This window comes from Astatotilapia calliptera, chromosome 7, assembly GCF_964374335.1.
Source record: "Astatotilapia calliptera chromosome 7, fAstCal68.1, whole genome shotgun sequence".
Lineage (NCBI taxonomy): Eukaryota > Metazoa > Chordata > Actinopteri > Cichliformes > Cichlidae > Astatotilapia > Astatotilapia calliptera.
The window spans coordinates 34528521-34546459 of record NC_137428.1 but is presented as its reverse complement, the minus strand read 5'-3'; the positions used below and the strand labels follow the sequence as shown (position 1 = coordinate 34546459).

General features: G+C 39.2%; 1 long non-coding RNA gene across 1 annotated transcript; it reads right to left on the bottom strand.

The window, feature by feature from the left end:
- Positions 1-15273: 15273 nt before the first annotated feature.
- On the bottom strand, positions 15274-16701 carry LOC145430083 (uncharacterized). The gene is made up of 2 exons (XR_013910491.1): positions 16248-16701; positions 15274-15591 (listed from the first exon to the last, which is right to left on the bottom strand). It is a non-coding gene; the product is annotated as an uncharacterized LOC145430083 (long non-coding RNA).
- Between the last annotated feature and the right edge of the window lie 1238 nt (positions 16702-17939).

The following is a 17939-nucleotide window of genomic DNA, read 5'->3' as shown; positions in this document are numbered from 1 at the left end:
GCATTAATTGAACATAACAAGACAAGGGGAAGCGAAACTAGAAACACTGACAAAAGAAACAGACCTTCAAAATAAAACAGGAACTCACACATGCAAAGACACAGACTAAGAAACACGGACTTTACACAGAGGAATACACAGGCAGAAATGACTAAACACTAAACTGAGGAAGAACAGAACCGAAAACCAAAGAGCAAGAAAACCAGAACCAAAATACATCACAATAATAGAAAACACAAAACGCTGGGTCAAAAGACCCGAGATCATGACATCATTGCCTTCAAGCCTGTTTAACCTAATAGTCACACAGAAGCATCAGGGGTAACTCAGGGTTCAGTTTCTTGCACTAGTATGCTGCAAAGATTAGCTCTATCTCTCAAGCCACAGGAGAAGCATACCTACTAATCAATGAAACTTTATTGTTTAATGGGCATGTTGTTTATTTCTTGTCTAATAAGTTGAACCTATAACAAAGTGCTACAATATGTATTTTTTAAAACAAACTTATTGAGCTACTCAGTCCACCTTTAACGTATCTGTTTTGCCCTGTTGTGGCATGAGGAAACAAGTTCTCAATAACTGGAAATGAGTTCACGACAGTGCTGATATCTGTCACCGTCAACAATTTTTATTTCAGCACTCACTGACGAGGACTCTGTGCTAAACTGATATCCTCTCCATTCACAAGACGAATTCAGATCACCGCACTGTTCTCAAAAATGGCCATTTTCAGAAAAGCAATGCTGTCTTCAGCCCCTCAAGCAACTTATTACCTTTGCCAATAGGGTTACACCATCTTCTCAGTTTATCTGTTTGATTACTTAGAAGAGTTTCATTAAAATTTTAAAAGAGATTTTGTTTTACAAGTCTGCAATGATTGTGAGAAAGAAAGGTTTAGTCATAAGTGATTTTTTCTCTTTGCTTGTTACTGTATCTAACAAATAATAATAATAAATAAAACAGCTTAAGCAAAAATTATTTTTGATTTGTTTTTAAGCCAATTCAAACCATATTCTGTATTTGCTAATTTTGCTTCCTATTTGTATTGCCTTACTTTATTTATAAATATTTCTGTCATGCCAGAGATGGAGCTCTGGGGACGGCAGCATTAGTCTGTGAGTCAGTAGTGAAATACAGCATAAAATCTTAGATTAGTTACTCTTAATGTCTGTATGGTATACTCCTGGTACTCAGAGGATGAGTACTGCAGTGCCAGAGTCAGTTCAAAATATCTTGACAGACGTGAAAAACAAAAAACATTCCCATCAGCTTTCTCTATGTAAATGTCAGCATGTTTGAGATTGCTGCGAAGGTTGCAGCAGGTTTCTGTTTGTCTTCACCTTAAGACTCAAGTTCAGCCTGAGAGTCATGCACAAAAGGAAAGTAATAATCGCTACCTCGGTCAAATATGATAATCCCCAAAACGGGACATACAGGTTAGACATCTAGCTAGATACAAAATGTGACGCCACCTTAAAATAGACATGTTTTTTGGGTGAGTAATTTAGGCGTGTGCTCAAAACTCATCAGGCTGAGTGGATGTACACTTCACTGGTAACTGAACCACTGGAAATAATTGTTTATGATTAATGGATATAATCATGAATACGTCCACCAATCATTAAAGTTGAAGTTTACATCAGTCACAAGGGCGTATTTGGCATGGACGGAAGGGACACGCCCCCACCAATATCCAGCGATTATTGAATTGTCCCCACCAATAATTTGATCTATTCAAGTAAAGAAAATCAAACCCGATAGAAAGGGGAAAAAAACGATCTGTCAACGTCTCATTCACTCAGCGGTGCAGAAAGAGTTAAATTACGTCCTCTACTGGAGTCCTACCTCATGTGACAAATATGGCCAATGTGATTGGCTGTGCCTTTCAGGGAGCTGTGTTTAGTTTTAGCAGCGGCAAGCCTGCGCTGCAAGGAGGAGAGGAGGATGGCAGCAAAAAGGAAGATCCTGGATATAAGTATTTTTCAAAGAAACCTACAAGTCACTTAAAGCCAAATTAACTCATAAAATGTGTCCGTCACAATAACGTTACAGGCTATGCTAGGCTTTGGCCCACATCAGTCTAAAATCGTATGTAACCACGATTAACGTGTTTTGGAAATTAACTGCACAACAGGCAGCACTATTAGTTATCTCAGTCTCAGAGTAGCATTTCTAATTTTGATTGAAACTGTCAGAGAAAACGGCAGCTTTGAGCAAGTCAGGATATTAGTTTACAGAGGCTGTTAAAATTATATGTCTAACATTAAAATGTTGGTGACACAATAATTTAATCCTAATGGCACTGACATATTCATAGGTTAATTTTTGAGACAAAATGTCATGAGGTAGTCATGATTTTGCAAATATCCACCTTGTAGTGCAGTTTGCACAAATTGTTTTAAAAATGCACTCACCCTACAAACATTACTGATGAGTCAAGATCTGCACAAATTGACAGAAACACTGAAGCAGCTTATTGTCATGTATGTCCTATTTGTCAGGTGACAGAGGCAGCTCTGCCATGTTGTAGCTCAGACAGAGGTGAAGAGGCGAGGTCACAGGTGACTGACTGATGATTTAGTGCTATAGATTAACTAGTATTTATTATCATGACAGTTGTTAGGCTGCTGATGTAAATTGATTCATTAGTGTATATTTGACAAAGAATCTGAATTCCCATGTCTCACTTTTTATATGGCACGAATCAATGTGTTATTTTATCAGGTGGCAATATGTCCTAGTGCAGTCAGAGGGGAAGAGCCAGGGCCAAAGGTGAGGCACATCAAGCACAGAATAATAATTGTAATCTGAGGATAAAATGCATGTACTGAGGCTGAAAGAAGCTTCAGTGCTCTCAGAAGACTAAAAACATGGCTAAGGTCAACAATGACTCAAATGAGATTAAACAATGCTGCTGTATGTCCACCAGGAGAGACTGGACAGTATAGATGTAAAACAAATATGCCAGCAGTTTATCTCAGTTAACGAGAGGAGCAGGCATGTGTTTGGCTCCTTCACATAGTGGACATTGAGTTGTTGTGTGGGACACCAGTAGTCCATGTCTGTTGCTGTAACAGTAGTTCATGTTGAGAATAGAAAGTCTCAGCTCACTGATTTGATCGGGGCAATAGTGCCTAAACTGTTGCATAATTTTGCTGAGAGATCTTTTACTTTGTGGTCATCTTAGATGAGCAGTTTTATGGACAAAAACCAGCAGGTCATTCAGTGTTCCCTTAGTGCTAATGTATCAGAGATGTTGGTGTACTATAACTGAAGTAATGATGTTAAGTCCTTAAAGTCATATTCTTTTATTGTCATGACTGTATGTGAAGCTATTTTTATTTTTGTATGATACCTGATTTATATGGAATATGGCTGAAGTAAACTAAAGCCTAAAATACTTAGTCAGTCATTTGTTTAATAGTAACTTAACATTATATAATTCACATATAAAACTATGAATTGTGATTTTAAATTGTTTATAAGCACGTAGAATAGGATATGTAGGCAAGTATATTTCTCCTCTTTTTATTAAGAAGCAAAAACAAAAAGGAAAAAAAAAAGAAACCGGGCAGGGTTCGGTGGTTGAATCATCCGTCCCCACCAATGCCAAAACCAAATCTACGCCCTTGATCAGTCACCAATCAGACTTGCAGGAAAACTATCAGCTTTCAGGTTGTCACTTCACAATTATCGAAAAAATTAATGTTTACAATATTATTATGGAGATATTGAAAATTGTACAATTAATCTATAACTTAGTCTGAAACAATAAATGCACAGCAATATTGATATTTCACAAAAATCACAATTCTCATTGACATGCAGTTATTGTGACAACGATAAGGGAAGCGGCCTAATGTGTACATAGAAAATATTAAACTTAGGACCAGTGGCATGTCTAGAAAATTTTTGTTGGGGGGGCCACGTAGGGGCACAGATTTGGAGAAGGGTGGCAGATGTAATTGGCAGATAATGTTAAAAACAATTCTACCAACCGTTAACCATAATTCAATAACCCTATAAACCTAATAACCGAATGCGCTTTTAACTCTTATTAGAATGAGATTTTAACCACTACGGTGCAAAGTTTTTAGATACTGTGATGATAAAGAACAAGAGATACAATCAGTCAGTGTTTATTCAGCAGTCAAGGACATCAATATTTGCATAGTATTTTACTGACATGTAGTGCACATATGTTTTGGGCAAAAACATTTTTGTATATTAAAATACAAACATTTTTATCATACAATTAGCAAATTAGCCAATGCCAATGCAAAACCAATGCCTATTTAAAAAAAAGAAGATACTCTTCTCACAAACTGGTGTTTGATTTTGAAACAGGAAAAAAGTGGGGAAACAAATGAAAAGACTAACATTTGAATAAAACCTGAAAGCAAGTAAATACTTTCTATGCTGCCTTATGGTAAACTTTGGTAATATTGATGTATAAAGAACAACACTGGCTGATGATGAAATACAGTCAGCTGGCATGGTGACACTGCCAGTATTAACCTGCAGGGCTGGACTGGGACAGAAAATCAGGCATTTTCACTACAGACCGGCCCACCAGGTATTAAAGCCATAAAGCCTTTGAATGAAAACAAATGCTGTTGTGACAGTGATGTACACTGTCTTGTTGGTATATGTATGATTTCTATACATTTTACGTCAGATAAAAACTTTGTTCGCAAGATTCAGATAAGTATTTAATAAAAGCTAGATATTTTAAATGAGAATAAGAAAGAAAAGTATTTCTTTGTGCCCCCCTCTCCCTGTTAATGCCCTACCTGGCCCCCTGGCAAAACTTTGCTAGATCCGCCCCTGCACAGCTATCAGCTGTCAGCTACTTAAGGCAAGGCAAGGCAAGGCAAGTTTATTTGTATAGCACAATTCAACAACAAGGTGATTCAAAGTGCTTTACAGAGACATTAGAAACAAGAACAAATAAAAAGCATGATTTAAAATTGATTAAAACAAGCAAATAACCTAACTAACTAATTAACAAACAAACAAACAAACAAACAAAACAGTATATAAAATCAAAACAGATAAAATCAGAACAGTAGATAAAATCAGTAGTTAAATGTAAGTTTTGAAATTTAAGCTTAAAGTGTGGATTTGGTGCTTTATTCAAATGCAGCTGAGAACAGGTGAGTCTTCAACCTGGATTTAAATAAACTGAGTGTTTCAGCTGATCTGAGGCTTTCTGGGAGTTTGTTCCAGATATAAGGAGCATAAAAGCTGAATGCAGCTTCTCCGTGTCTGGTTCTGACTCTGGGAACTGATAAAAGACCGGATCCAGATGACCTGAGGGATCTGGATGGTTCATACTGGGTCAGGAGGTCATTGATGTATTTTGGTCCTAAACCATTCAGAGCTTTATAGGCCAGCATCAGAACTTTAAAGTCTATCCTCTGACGGATAGGCAGCCAGTGTAAGAACCTCAGAGCTGGACTGATGTGGTCCACTTTTTTGGTCTTAGTGAGGACTCGAGCAGCAGAGTTCTGAATGAGCTGTAGTTGTCTGACTGATTTTTTAGGTAGACCTGTAAAGATGCTGTTACAGTAATCAAGCCTACTAAAGATGAATGCATGGACTAGTTTTTCCAGGTCCTGTTGAGACATCAGATCTTTTATCCTTGATATATTCTTGAGGTGATAGTAAGCTGACTTTGTTATTGTCTTAATGTGTTTTTCTAAGTTTAGGTCTGCATCCATCACTACACCCAAATTTCTCGCCTGGTTTGTGGTTTTTAGATGTATAGATTGAAGTTCTCTGGTGACCTGTAATCGTTTTTCTTTGGCGCCAAAGACTATTACCTCAGTTTTGTTTTTGTTTAGCTGGAGAAAATTGTGGCACAACCAGTCATTGATTTCCTCAATGCATTTACCAAGAGCCTGTACAGGGCCTCGGTCTCCTGGTGACATTGTGATATATATTTGTGTGTCATCTGCATAGCTGTGATAGTTTATTTTGTTGTTGTTTATAATCTGTGCCAGTGGGAGCATGTAGATGTTAAACAGAAGGGGTCCCAAGATGGAACCTTGGGGAACTCCACATGTGATACTTGTCTGCTCAGATGTGAAGTTACCTATTGATACAAAGTATTTCCTGTTTTCTACGTATGTTTTGAACCAGTTTAGTACAGTTCCTGAAAGACCTGTCCAGTTCTCCAGTCGTTTGAGTAATATGTTGTGGTCAACTGTATCAAATGCTGCACTGAGATCCAGTAAAACTAGGACTGACATTTTTCCACTGTCTGTATTCAGACATATGTCATTAAACACTTTGGTCAGAGCGGTTTCAGTGCTGTGGTTCTGTCTAAAACCTGACTGGAAGGCATCGTAGCAATTATTCTGTTTTAAGAAGTAACCGAGCTGTTGAGAAACTGCTTTTTCAATGATCTTACTTAAAAACGGGAGATTTGAGATCGGCCTGTAATTGTTCATTTGTGTCTTGTCAAGATTGTCCTTTTTCAGTATAGGTTTGGTTACAGCAGTTTTTAGTGATTCTGGAAACACACCTGATAATAAAGAAAAGTTGACGATCTGTAACAGGTCTGACTCTAAAGTCTTTGAGACCTTTTTGAAAAAACTTGTTGGCAGGACATCTAAACAGCAGGAGGAGTTGTTCAGTTTACCTAAGATGTCCTCCAGGTCTTTGCTGTTAATAGGTTGAAACTGTTTCATGGTGTTTAAACAGTTTTTTGGTGGACACAGTACATATCCTGGATCTGCTGTTGATGTACCAATTGCTTGTCTAATTTTTTGGATTTTTTCAGTGAAGAATTTGGCAAAGTCATTGCAGGCCATGGTCGAATGAAGTTCAGCTGCCACTGACACAGGAGGGTTTGTTAGCCTGTCAACTGTAGAAAATAAGACCCGAGCATTATGGCTGTTTTTAGTGATGATGTCAGAGAAGTAGGACCTCCTTGCACTCCTCAGTTGTAAATTATAATTGTGAAGTTTCTCTTTATAAATGTCATAATGAACCTGGAGGTTTGTTTTTCTCCATCTGCGCTCAGCTTTCCTACACTCTCTTTTTTCTTTTTTCACCAGTGTGGAGTTTCTCCATGGAGACTTTTTCCTTCCAGAGATAACCTTCACCTTAATGGGAGCAATAGTGTCCATTACATTTAACATGTTAGCATTGAAGCTATTGACGAGCTCATTGACTGAACCTTTGGACAGGTCAGGTGTTAATGGGAAGACCTGGTTAAAAATTGCACTACTGTGTTCAGTTATACACCGTTTTGTGATCACTGTTGTTGATATATTTGTGTGGGCTGAGATTTTACTTTCAAAGAAAACACAGTAATGATCAGACAGGCCCACATCAGACACAGTAACCTTTGAAATGCTCAGGCCTTTGGAGATCAGTAGGTCAAGAGTGTGTCCTCTATTATGTGTGGCCTCTGTTACATGCTGAGTCAGCCCAAAGTTGCCCAGAGTGTTACTCAGGTCTTTAGTCCCTTTGTCCTGAGGGTTGTCCACATGAATGTTAAAATCCCCAGCAATAATTACACAGTCAAAATCAACACAGATCACAGACAGCAGTTCACTGAGGTCATTAAAAAAGTCTGTGCAGTATTTGGGAGGCCTGTAAACATTAAGAAACACAACTTTGGATGGGGCCTTCAGCTGTAAAGCCACATATTCAAAAGACTGAAAACTTCCAGGAGATAGCTGCTTACATTGAAATGATTCATTAAATAAGACAGCAACCCCTCCTCCTCTCCTGCTCGCCCTGACCTCACTGATAAAACTGTAGTTAGGAGGGGTCGTCTCGATGAGAACAGCTCCACTGTTACTTTGGTCCAACCAAGTTTCAGTTAAAAACATAAAATCAAGGCTGTGCTCAGTGATTAAATCATTAATTAAAAATGTTTTCCCAGCTAGAGATCTAATGTTTAATAAAGCCAACTTAAGTGTTTTAGAGGTATTACTTGTCCCCTCGTGTTTGGGAGCAGTCTGTGGCACACAAGGTATGTTTACTATATTTAAAGATCTTTTAGAGTGCAGCTCTCTGTGTTTTGACCAGGCCACATGTCTCCTGTCACCTAAAAGTACAGAAATTTTAAAACCTTCTAGTAAACAGGGTCCCATCTTCTCCTGGGAAAAGTCATCACTGCCATAATCCTCACAGCCCGGACCCTTCACACATCACGCATCAGACTGCGGAGACAGGGCATGAAGAGGAACTAAGGGGGGCGAGGCTGGGCAATGTGACTTCGATTGCTCTGTTGAGGGTGGGGCTCGATGGCGAACCTTTGGCCGCTCTGGTGGGGGGTTTATGGGGGACAAAAAGGGATTGGAACGGGGGGTAGATCTGAGCCCAGCATTGACCCGCTCCATCATCTCCTCAGTGAATTTCAGGTGTGGGGAGGAGGGAGAAAGGGAGGGGGAGGAGGGTGATGGCCTGTCAGGGGTTTGGGGGACTGGGGAAGGTCGTGGTCCCTTGTCCTGGTCGTTGGTGTTGTTGAGAGAGTTGGAGGCAAATAGGGACCCCTCTTCTTGCCTTAGATGTCTCTCCTTTCTGAGGCTCTTCCTCAGATGCCATGGATGTCTCTCCTTTCTGAGGCTCTTCCCGGGTGGGGGCAAATGGAGCTCCTCCTCAAGGTTTCTGCTGGGCTTTGTCTGTTCTTGGAGTACTGTTTGTTCCTCTTTATGAGATAACTCCTCGTTTATCTCAGCCTTGGCACCAAGCACGGATGGATGACGTATGGAATAAAACAAGTTGGAGGTGAACAGTTTCACCCCTGACTTGTTAAAATTAAATCCATTTGCTTTGAACAGATGCCTGCGTTCCCAAAAAATATTAAAGTTGTCGATAAAGTGCACTGAGTGGTCAGCACATGCTGATATAAGCCATTTATTCAGTGTAAACAACCTGCTGAATCTCTCGTCTCCTCCTCTGACCGGCGGTACAGGTCCACTGATGAATACAGCTGCATTCAGAGAGTTTACAGTATTTAATAATCCAGTAAAGTCCCGTTTCAGAACCTCCAACTGTTGTTTGGACACATCGTTTGACCCTGTATGCAGAACAATGTTTGTCACAGTTGGATATTCATCTGCAATTTGAAGAATTCTCTCCTTCAGGTTGTTGACCATATCGTTAGGAAAGCAGAGGACTTTAGTGTTCTTACCGCACATCCTTTGTACATCCTTTACGGCAGAGTCACCCACAATCAGAGTTTCAGGCCTAGCCTTTAGCTTTCCCTGTGGCCTTTCACTTTTCAACAGATTTTCAGACCTTATTTCGCTGCTTTTAGATGGATGGTTGTCCGATATAGATCCAGGGTCCTTTGATAGTGGAGCAAATCTGTTCTGCAGTTTCACATTCAGTTGTTTTGGAGGTTTGTTGTTAACCTTCCTATTCACGGTTGTCCAGTCCTGTTTCCTCCCGTATATAGGGGTAGAAGAGCTTCTCTGTCTCGTAGGAAGTGAAAGCCAGTCGGTTTCAGAGATTTCAGCTCGCTGTGCCCTGCCTGTGATACGTCCTCCCCCTTCCAGGAGACATGATTTATGTCTTGGTTTTGCACCAAGACAGTCTAAGGGGGGATTATCACTTGAGGATTTATAATAATGCACAGAGTCTACTTTCTTGGTCATGTTATCTGTGCTCCTTAGCTGTGTACTAGCTTGCTCATCGCCATTGTTTTGAATCAAAGGCAAGGTTGTTTCATTTCCACACAGTCCATTTACCTCCACGTTTACTTCTAAGCGATGAATTTTTGTCTCCAGTACTGCAATCTTCTGCAGGAGGCTGTGGTAGTCATCTGTGGAGAGGGAAGGCATCTTGTTGCTAGTTAGCCTAGCGGTTAGCACCTTTCCAGGCTATTGAGGCTGCTCGGTGCCCAGACGCTGTAATCAGGCTTCAGCTGTGTCTAGGCCACAGACACACAGAGCGCTGAGGACAAGGTAACCATAAAATGTTGCTGTTTCTGTTAAGAACACTCTAGTCCTAATGATCTACAAGTGTCCAGAAGTTATCGCAGGTAAGCTCACACGGAAAAAAGGGAAAAAATCAGCATAAAAATCAATAAAAATCAATATAAGAAGCAAAGCATTCAAGAGCAAAGAGATGAAGCGTCCACACTCACAAAGGGGAGGAGCTTCTTTAAAATGATATTGGTGTTATTTGTCTCTCAGCAACAGTTCATAACTTCCCTTCAACTTATCCATGTCACCTAAAAGGTAAACTTGTTTCTCCATCACCTGTTCAGCTCTGATGATTCAGTAAGGACATCTCCTGGATTCATCCTCATGTTTCCCTCTCACCACATATCCAAACCGATATCATGACCAGCAGCTTTTACAGCTGTGGCTCCAGCAAACATCAGCTGATACTAGAAATTAATATTAAATAAATTCTAACAACAGCTGATCAAGCTTAAATGTGCTGCTGTTGTTTAGCGCGACATCCGCTGGTTTCCTGTTTCTGGCGCAAAGTGGGCGATAAATAAACAAGAGAGAAAAGCCGATCAGCTGATCATTGATCAGTTTCATGATTGAAGTAGAAACAGAAGAGGGAGGGGGGGGGGGGGGGGTGAGAGAAGAGGCAGCTGTGCAGCGTAAAGACAGAATAACTCCAGCTTTGTGTCTTTTTCCATTCTAGCTAAAGTCCGGGTCAAACTGCGTCTCTTCTCAGCTTAATATTTTCTCTGAATGAGGGACCATTCCATTTTTAAGGAGCCGTTGGCAACTCTACTAACTAACCTTATGAATAAAATAAAGTTCACTATCAGTAACATCATAGCAACCGAACAGCTGTATAGAAACTTCGTCATGCTAGCTAGTACGCAGTACGAGTTATTGTAACTGGCTGTAAAAAGTCAGTACAACGAAAATAAACTCTACCTAAACTTGGTTTATATCTGACCCAGATAGACTGCAGGTCATAACTTCTTACCTGAAGTTCAGTTCACCTGACACTCGGACCGGCGGCTGCCTCGGGTCTCTCCTCCTCCTGCCTCCCTATGGGCTCAAAATGTGGTCATAAATATTTTGTACTTGTAAATCGGTTTTGTACTTGTAAAAAAGATTTGTATGTGTAAAAAAAATTTGTGTGTGTAAAAAAGATTTGTGTGTGTGTAAAAAAAATTTGTGTGTGTAAAAAAGATTTGTGTGTGTAAAAAAGATTTGTGCGTGCGTAAAAAAGATTTGTGTGTGTAAAAAAGATTTGTGTGTGTAAAAAAGATTTGTGCGTGTGTAAAAAAGATTTGTGTGTGTGTAAAAAAAGATTTGTGTGTGTGTAAAAAAGATTTGTGCGTGCGTAAAAAAGATTTGTGTGTGTGTAAAAAAAGATTTGTGCGTGCGTAAAAAAGATTTGTGTGTGCGTAAAAAAGATTTGTGCGTGCGTAAAAAAGATTTGTGCGTGTGTAAAAAAGATTTGTGTGTGTAAAAAAGATTTGTGTGTGTAAAAAAGATTTGTGTGTGTAAAAAAGATTTGTGCGTGCGTAAAAAAGATTTGTGTGTGTGTAAAAAAAATTTGTGTGTGTAAAAAAAGATTTGTGCGTGCGTAAAAAAGATTTGTGTGTGCGTAAAAAAAATTTGTGTGTGTGTAAAAAAAATTTGTGTGTGTGTAAAAAAGATTTGTGTGTGTGTAAAAAAAGATTTGTGTGTGTGTAAAAAAGATTTGTGTGTGCGTAAAAAAGATTTGTGTGTGTGTAAAAAAAGATTTGTGCGTGCGTAAAAAAAGATTTGTGCGTGCGTAAAAAAGATTTGTGTGTGCGTAAAAAAGATTTGTGTGTGTAAAAAAGATTTGTGCGTGCGTAAAAAAGATTTGTGTGTGTGTAAAAAAGATTTGTGCGTGCGTAAAAAAGATTTGTGTGTGTAAAAAAGATTTGTGTGTGTAAAAAAGATTTGTGCGTGCGTAAAAAAGATTTGTGTGTGTGTAAAAAAAATTTGTGTGTGTAAAAAAGATTTGCGCGTGCGTAAAAAAGATTTGTGTGTGTGTAAAAAAGATTTCTGCGTGCGTAAAAAAGATTTGTATGCGTAAAAAAGATTTGTGTGTGGACTTAGCAAAAAAAACCCTGCAAGCTGCAAGTACGAATTTTGACCCTATTTTTCTTCCTTTCATCTGATTGGTGAATGTCATGTCAATCACAAATGTAACAATCCAATCAGAGAACAGATGGGTTTGGCTGTCGGAGGGGCGCTTTTTTTGAACTGCAGGTCTTTGAAGGGAATAAATGCCCTTTTACATGCCAACCCAGCGTTTTCCTTCATCACCACGAAGGAAAACAGTCTGTGGTCGTCCGAGTTTGGTGATTTTTGTGTCACAGGACTACGTGTTTAATACAGGGACTTCCACAGCCTTTTCAACAGCGCTGCGGACCGCGGGGTGGGGGCGGGCAGTGTTTTGGAAATGACAGTCTTCATTACAAAGCTTTCTTCGTTATGAATTAGCATACATGTTTTTATTGAACATTTGAAGAACTAGCAAAAAAACCCAAACTCTTGTAGAGGACATAAAGTCAGAGATAGAAAAGACAAGGAGCAGGTGCATCTAGTACAGGTAGAGCTGCTGCAAAAACCCACAGAGCCCAGCAGCCAGCAACAAATTCTGGATCCTTTGGTTTTAGTTAGCAGTTAGCATTAGCAGCACATCCTGTGTCCGATGTGAAGGGACTTTTATGCTGCGCGCTGTGACTCACAGCAATGGTCCCGGGTCAGCCCTGACGTTGTGTTAAACTAATCCTAAAGTAATAATGTTATTTCTAACCACTGATATACCACAACTTTTTCCTTTCAACAGCTGCTGAAAGTTAGGGGACCTACCTGCTATCGGATATTTATATAGAGATTACCCTTCAAGGACCTGCAGTTCAAAAAAGCGCCCCTCCGACAGCCAAACCCATCTGTTCTCTGATTGGATTGTTTAATTTGTGATTGACATGACATTGACCAATCAGCTTAAAGGAAGAAAAATAGGGTCAAAATTCGTATTTGTAACTTGCAGGGTTTTTTTTGATCCACACACAAATCTTTTTTATTGTTTTATTGTTTTAGCCACCCCAGGTGCCACCTGGGGTGGCACCTGGGGTGGCCAGTCTGGTTGGGGGGTGGCCACCCCGCTAGACACGCCACTGCTTAGGACCTTCCTACTTATATTCATCTCTCCTTTTTGTTCCTAACATGTTTGATGTTTGACCTTTTTAGATACAAAACAATACTAAATAATGATTTAATAATTTGGGTAACAGTCTGCTGTGCTGTTGACCTTTGGCCAGTTAAGCCTAAAATCTGAAGAAATTCCCTCAGGATTCCCTGATGACTTATATACAAAAGTATACCATAATGCCTAAAAATACGTATATTTATTTATTTCTATTATTATGATTTCGTTATTCGCAGGCTATTACTTTAATTAACTATTCGTTAGTGTAACTAACTATTATTATTCCAGCATTTACTTTACCTTAAAGAATACAATAACATCATTCTTGAGTTTTTAGATTAGGAGTAAAAATTAGATTAGGAATGAAGTTTGATATTTAAAAAAATCTTTATTTATTGTCGAGTTTCAATATTCAAATATATAATTGAGAATTAAAATTGAACATAATGAAGCTCCGAGCATAAACATTATGATGTTATCTTGTTTTTGTCCAGTATTTGTTGAGCCCCATTAAACATAGACAACCAAAAACATTTTTAAGGCTGAACATGAAGCAAACTGCAGCCAACATGAACCCAAACAAACCAGGTAAACTCGTCAGGCCGTGAAAATGAAGATGAAGCCACCTGTACAGCCAGTCGTTTCCTTTAATGACAACACTCTACTTACAGACAGGTTGAGCTGATACTATTAAACTACACAAAAGAACTTTTGGGCTCAGACTCAAAGAACAAACTTGATGTGCAGCATTCGTTTGCATGGTTTTGTTCTTTGTTGTAGGAAAACTGCAGCTTTACAATTGGAGTACCAACCTTTCAGGAACCAGAGATGATGTGCAAAAGACAAAAACGCTACACCCTGTTTTTAAAAAGTGTCTTTCTATGGCTCAGCCACAGGTCTACAGTATATTAGCCAGATGTCATGTGTCTCGTGGTATTTCAGTGACACCTAACACTTACCAATCCCATCTCATGAATTTTGGCCATATCTCAATCACCAAACATCTGTAAATTATCCATAAGTAGCAACAGTAACAGTAGGCTCAAATGTGCCCACTTTCAGAAAGGTGTGGAGTTAGCTTTTAATGTGACATTATGAGTAAGTCCTTAATAAATAAGGTGTAGCCGCAAAATAATGACATCAATTTCAACAAAGGACACTAACTTAATGCTAAATAGCTGCCTAATAATTAAATTAACAAAAGGAAATAATGGAGCCAATGCTTTCAGGCTGAAATATCTCATTTAGGATTTGAATAAAATAAAATCTATCCTGTCTCCACAGTCAAACTGACATTATAGTTTGAAAGTCAAATCTTGACTTTAAATCAACACTCAGTTTATTCAACACTTTGCCATCTATAGTGCATTTATACTCTTTAACAAGCAGCAGCTTTGAATGCCTCTCAGGTAACACACATTTCATTTTATTTGACACACAGTGCACACAAACCTGAAATGGTTTGTCTTGTTTGAATTAAAATGAAAGTACCTTGACTTCACTGGAAACACTTATTGCACAGGATATGCAAGAACTAGATTTACTGCCTCCAACAACCAATAAAGTTGTTGTTTACATGGAGACTTTCCAGGGTAATAAGTTGTTCCCCAGATTTAAAGGAATAGCCTATAATACAAAATGACAATATTTTCCCTGTTTCTTAGGTGCTACAGCACATGGGTGCTGTATTCACTTTTTATGATATGGGTTAGAGTTTGGGGCTATAGACGAATTAATGTGTAACAGAACATAGAACACGTGGATCTGTGAAAATGATGCAACCAGTTACATCCATTTCTTTTCTGAGTTATATCTAATTACTAAATGATTCTTTGCAAGGTTACATTTACACTTTTACACTAAATCACTTTGTCTAAGGTAAGTTTACTTTTGTGCAGCTTTTAGTATAAAGATCATAGCTTCTTAGCCTTGATTTGGTATTTGACAGTACTGTAGGAGACAATTCATGCTTCAGGAAACTAGGAAAAATACACATTTAAACAGTTAATCTTACACACATAAAAATACAAATATTATAACCAAAACAAACAAACAAACAAAAATGGTATTCAAAGCACCTTGAAAGGCATAGCTCAAGTACAAATGAATGATAGAGGAAACTAATACTGGCAATACCTTAAGTTTGACCTTTAAATCTCTTAGCAGTTGGGACTTTTGCTTCTTGACTTGCATCAGAAAGACGCTGCCAGCTGCTCTTCCAAATGGTAAGACATGGTTGAAATGCCCAGTAAAATTAAAAGTGAGAAGCCCCAGATCAGGCTTGCGGGCCAGGTCACGCTCAGAAGTCCCTACTCTTCAATAAGTGTCCTTATATGTCAAACTTGTCTCTTTTCTTAGGCCTTTCTCACAATGCGGCCGCACTTCCTCAGGTCCCTCATTCCTCTATTTGTCCTGACCGATTGGATGCTTGCCCTCCAGGCTCCCTGACAAACACGAGCACTGAAAGGAAATACAGAGAGTTTGAATGGAAACCTCATTAAACTTAGACAATCCAAGAAAAACGGGTGTTGTGGGGCATCTACAACATGCCGCACAACACTTCAATTCTGTTCAGTTAAATTTTATATATACAACAACAGTTGCTTGAAGGCACTTAATTTTAAAAGATAAATGCTCTAATATTAAAAAGAAACAAAGAAAACCCCAATAATCATATGACCCACATGTGCAAGCATGTGATTGATTTAAGTAACAGATTTAAAAATATCATTAAAAACAAAGGGTTTTTTAATGATCTTGTATGTGTTTTTTTTTTATTGTGATTGATTGTCTATCTATTGCAGGTTCGAAATGGTGACAGAAATGTTCTTTCTGACCCAAAATGACTTTTCATCATTCGTTACAGATATGGTCGACAGATTACAGTCAACCAAGACTGGTGGTTGTGAATGTTTCACCAGCTGCTGTGTGTGTGAACATTTAACACATTATAGCTTTAGTTTGGTAAGTCATTTACAAGTTCTGCAAAACCTTTCTTTTCTCTGATCTCCCCCCGCCCCTCAACAGCCATTTACTAAAAACTATCAGAGGCTGCAGGTGGTTAACACTACTGATTGATTACCGCCATTCATACACTTAAACACACTCACACATACCTGGAACTCAGCAGAGGTCGGTCAGCTCGTTTGCGAGGCTTGGCGCTCTGTCTCCGGTACTGCATCCAGCCGCAGACCAGGTCGTGCGCGATCATCACGTACAGCAGGAAGATGAGCACGGCGGGATCCATTCAGCCGCCGTATGACACGCGGCTGGCGCGAATGAAGCCGGGGTAAACGAGAAGCGGGGACCGCACGAGGCTGCGGGTGTATGATCTTGTGCAGGATGGCAACTGAGAGATGGATGACTAAGATCCAGAAGGGGGCTGGTGCCCAAGTTGCCCTGTGCCCACTTTAGGCACTCAAATCGCAAGACACGAACGGCTACCGCAGTGGTCCCTCGGATTACATCCATGATAGCACAACATCCTCCAGAACCACCCCGAACATCCGAGTGAAGCGGTGGTTTCTGTGCGTCTCACGGGCAACATCTGAAAGCCGCGGTGACAACTGCAAAGAGGGGACCTCGGAGGATGTTGCCGTAGAGACGCGACCGTTGCTAAGGGCATGCTGTCGTCATCCCATCTGAACGAAGCATCTGCACCCAAGAACACATTATTGCTTAGGCTGTTATTTATCCTTTGACACACGGGTCATGCAGCAATTAAGTCTTTTTTTATTTTTATATGTTAGTAGTATATTATTCACCTTATATAAATATTTAAGCCACACAAGTATGTGTAATTTGCTTGCTTTCACTTCAACAGTAAGCAATCTGAATATAGAAACCATAAAATATTTGTTACTTTGAAATTAAATGAATGACGAGTCTCTGAAGTGCCACATTCTGTATCTTGTGCACAAAAAATATTTACCCCGTGAGAAGTTTTTATGTGGTGAGCACATTATAAGAACCCACCAGGTAATTACAGTGTACACAAAGGATTAAAAAAAATTATAAAAATTGGCAACTTGACCTCAGAGTAATTTCTGCAATAATTTTCAGCAAATAGGTTTTTATTTCAAACACCACATTAACAGTTTCATAATCTCCCACATAAAAGGGCTATACACTCCCTGGCCACTTTATTAGGTACACTTTGGGAGTATCATGTTGAACTCCCTTTTGCCTTTGTTCTTTATGGCATAGTTTCAACAAGGTTATGAAAACATTTCTGAGAGATTTGGGCCCATATTGACATTATGGCATCAACGGTTGTTGCAGATTTTTGGGCTGCACATAATGCAAAACCTCCCATTCTCCAACTGCTTTATTAGATTGAGATCTGATGTCTCTGGATACCATTTGAATACAGTAAACTCATTGTCATCTTCAAAAAAACAGAGATATTTTTAATTTTGTGACGTGGTGTGTTGTCCTGTGAATGCAGTCATCAAGTACACTGTGGTCATTAAGGCATGGACATGGTCAACAAGAATACTCAGGTTTTTAAACAATGCTCAGTTGATACTAAACTGCTCAAAGTGTGGAAGAATATATCTCCCACATCATGCTGAACCATTAATACAAGGCAGGTTGGATCCATGCTTTCACATGTTTACACCAAATTCTCACCCTACCATTCCAGTATTTCAGCAGACAGCTGAAGGTGTTCATATTATACAAATATTGATAAATGCACGATAAACTTTCTTGGCTTTCTGTACAAGCTAAATTATACTATGGCTTACTTGTATTTTTAAAGAAAGCAATACTGGTAAACACACCGCACTTTTTTATGCTCAGTTGCA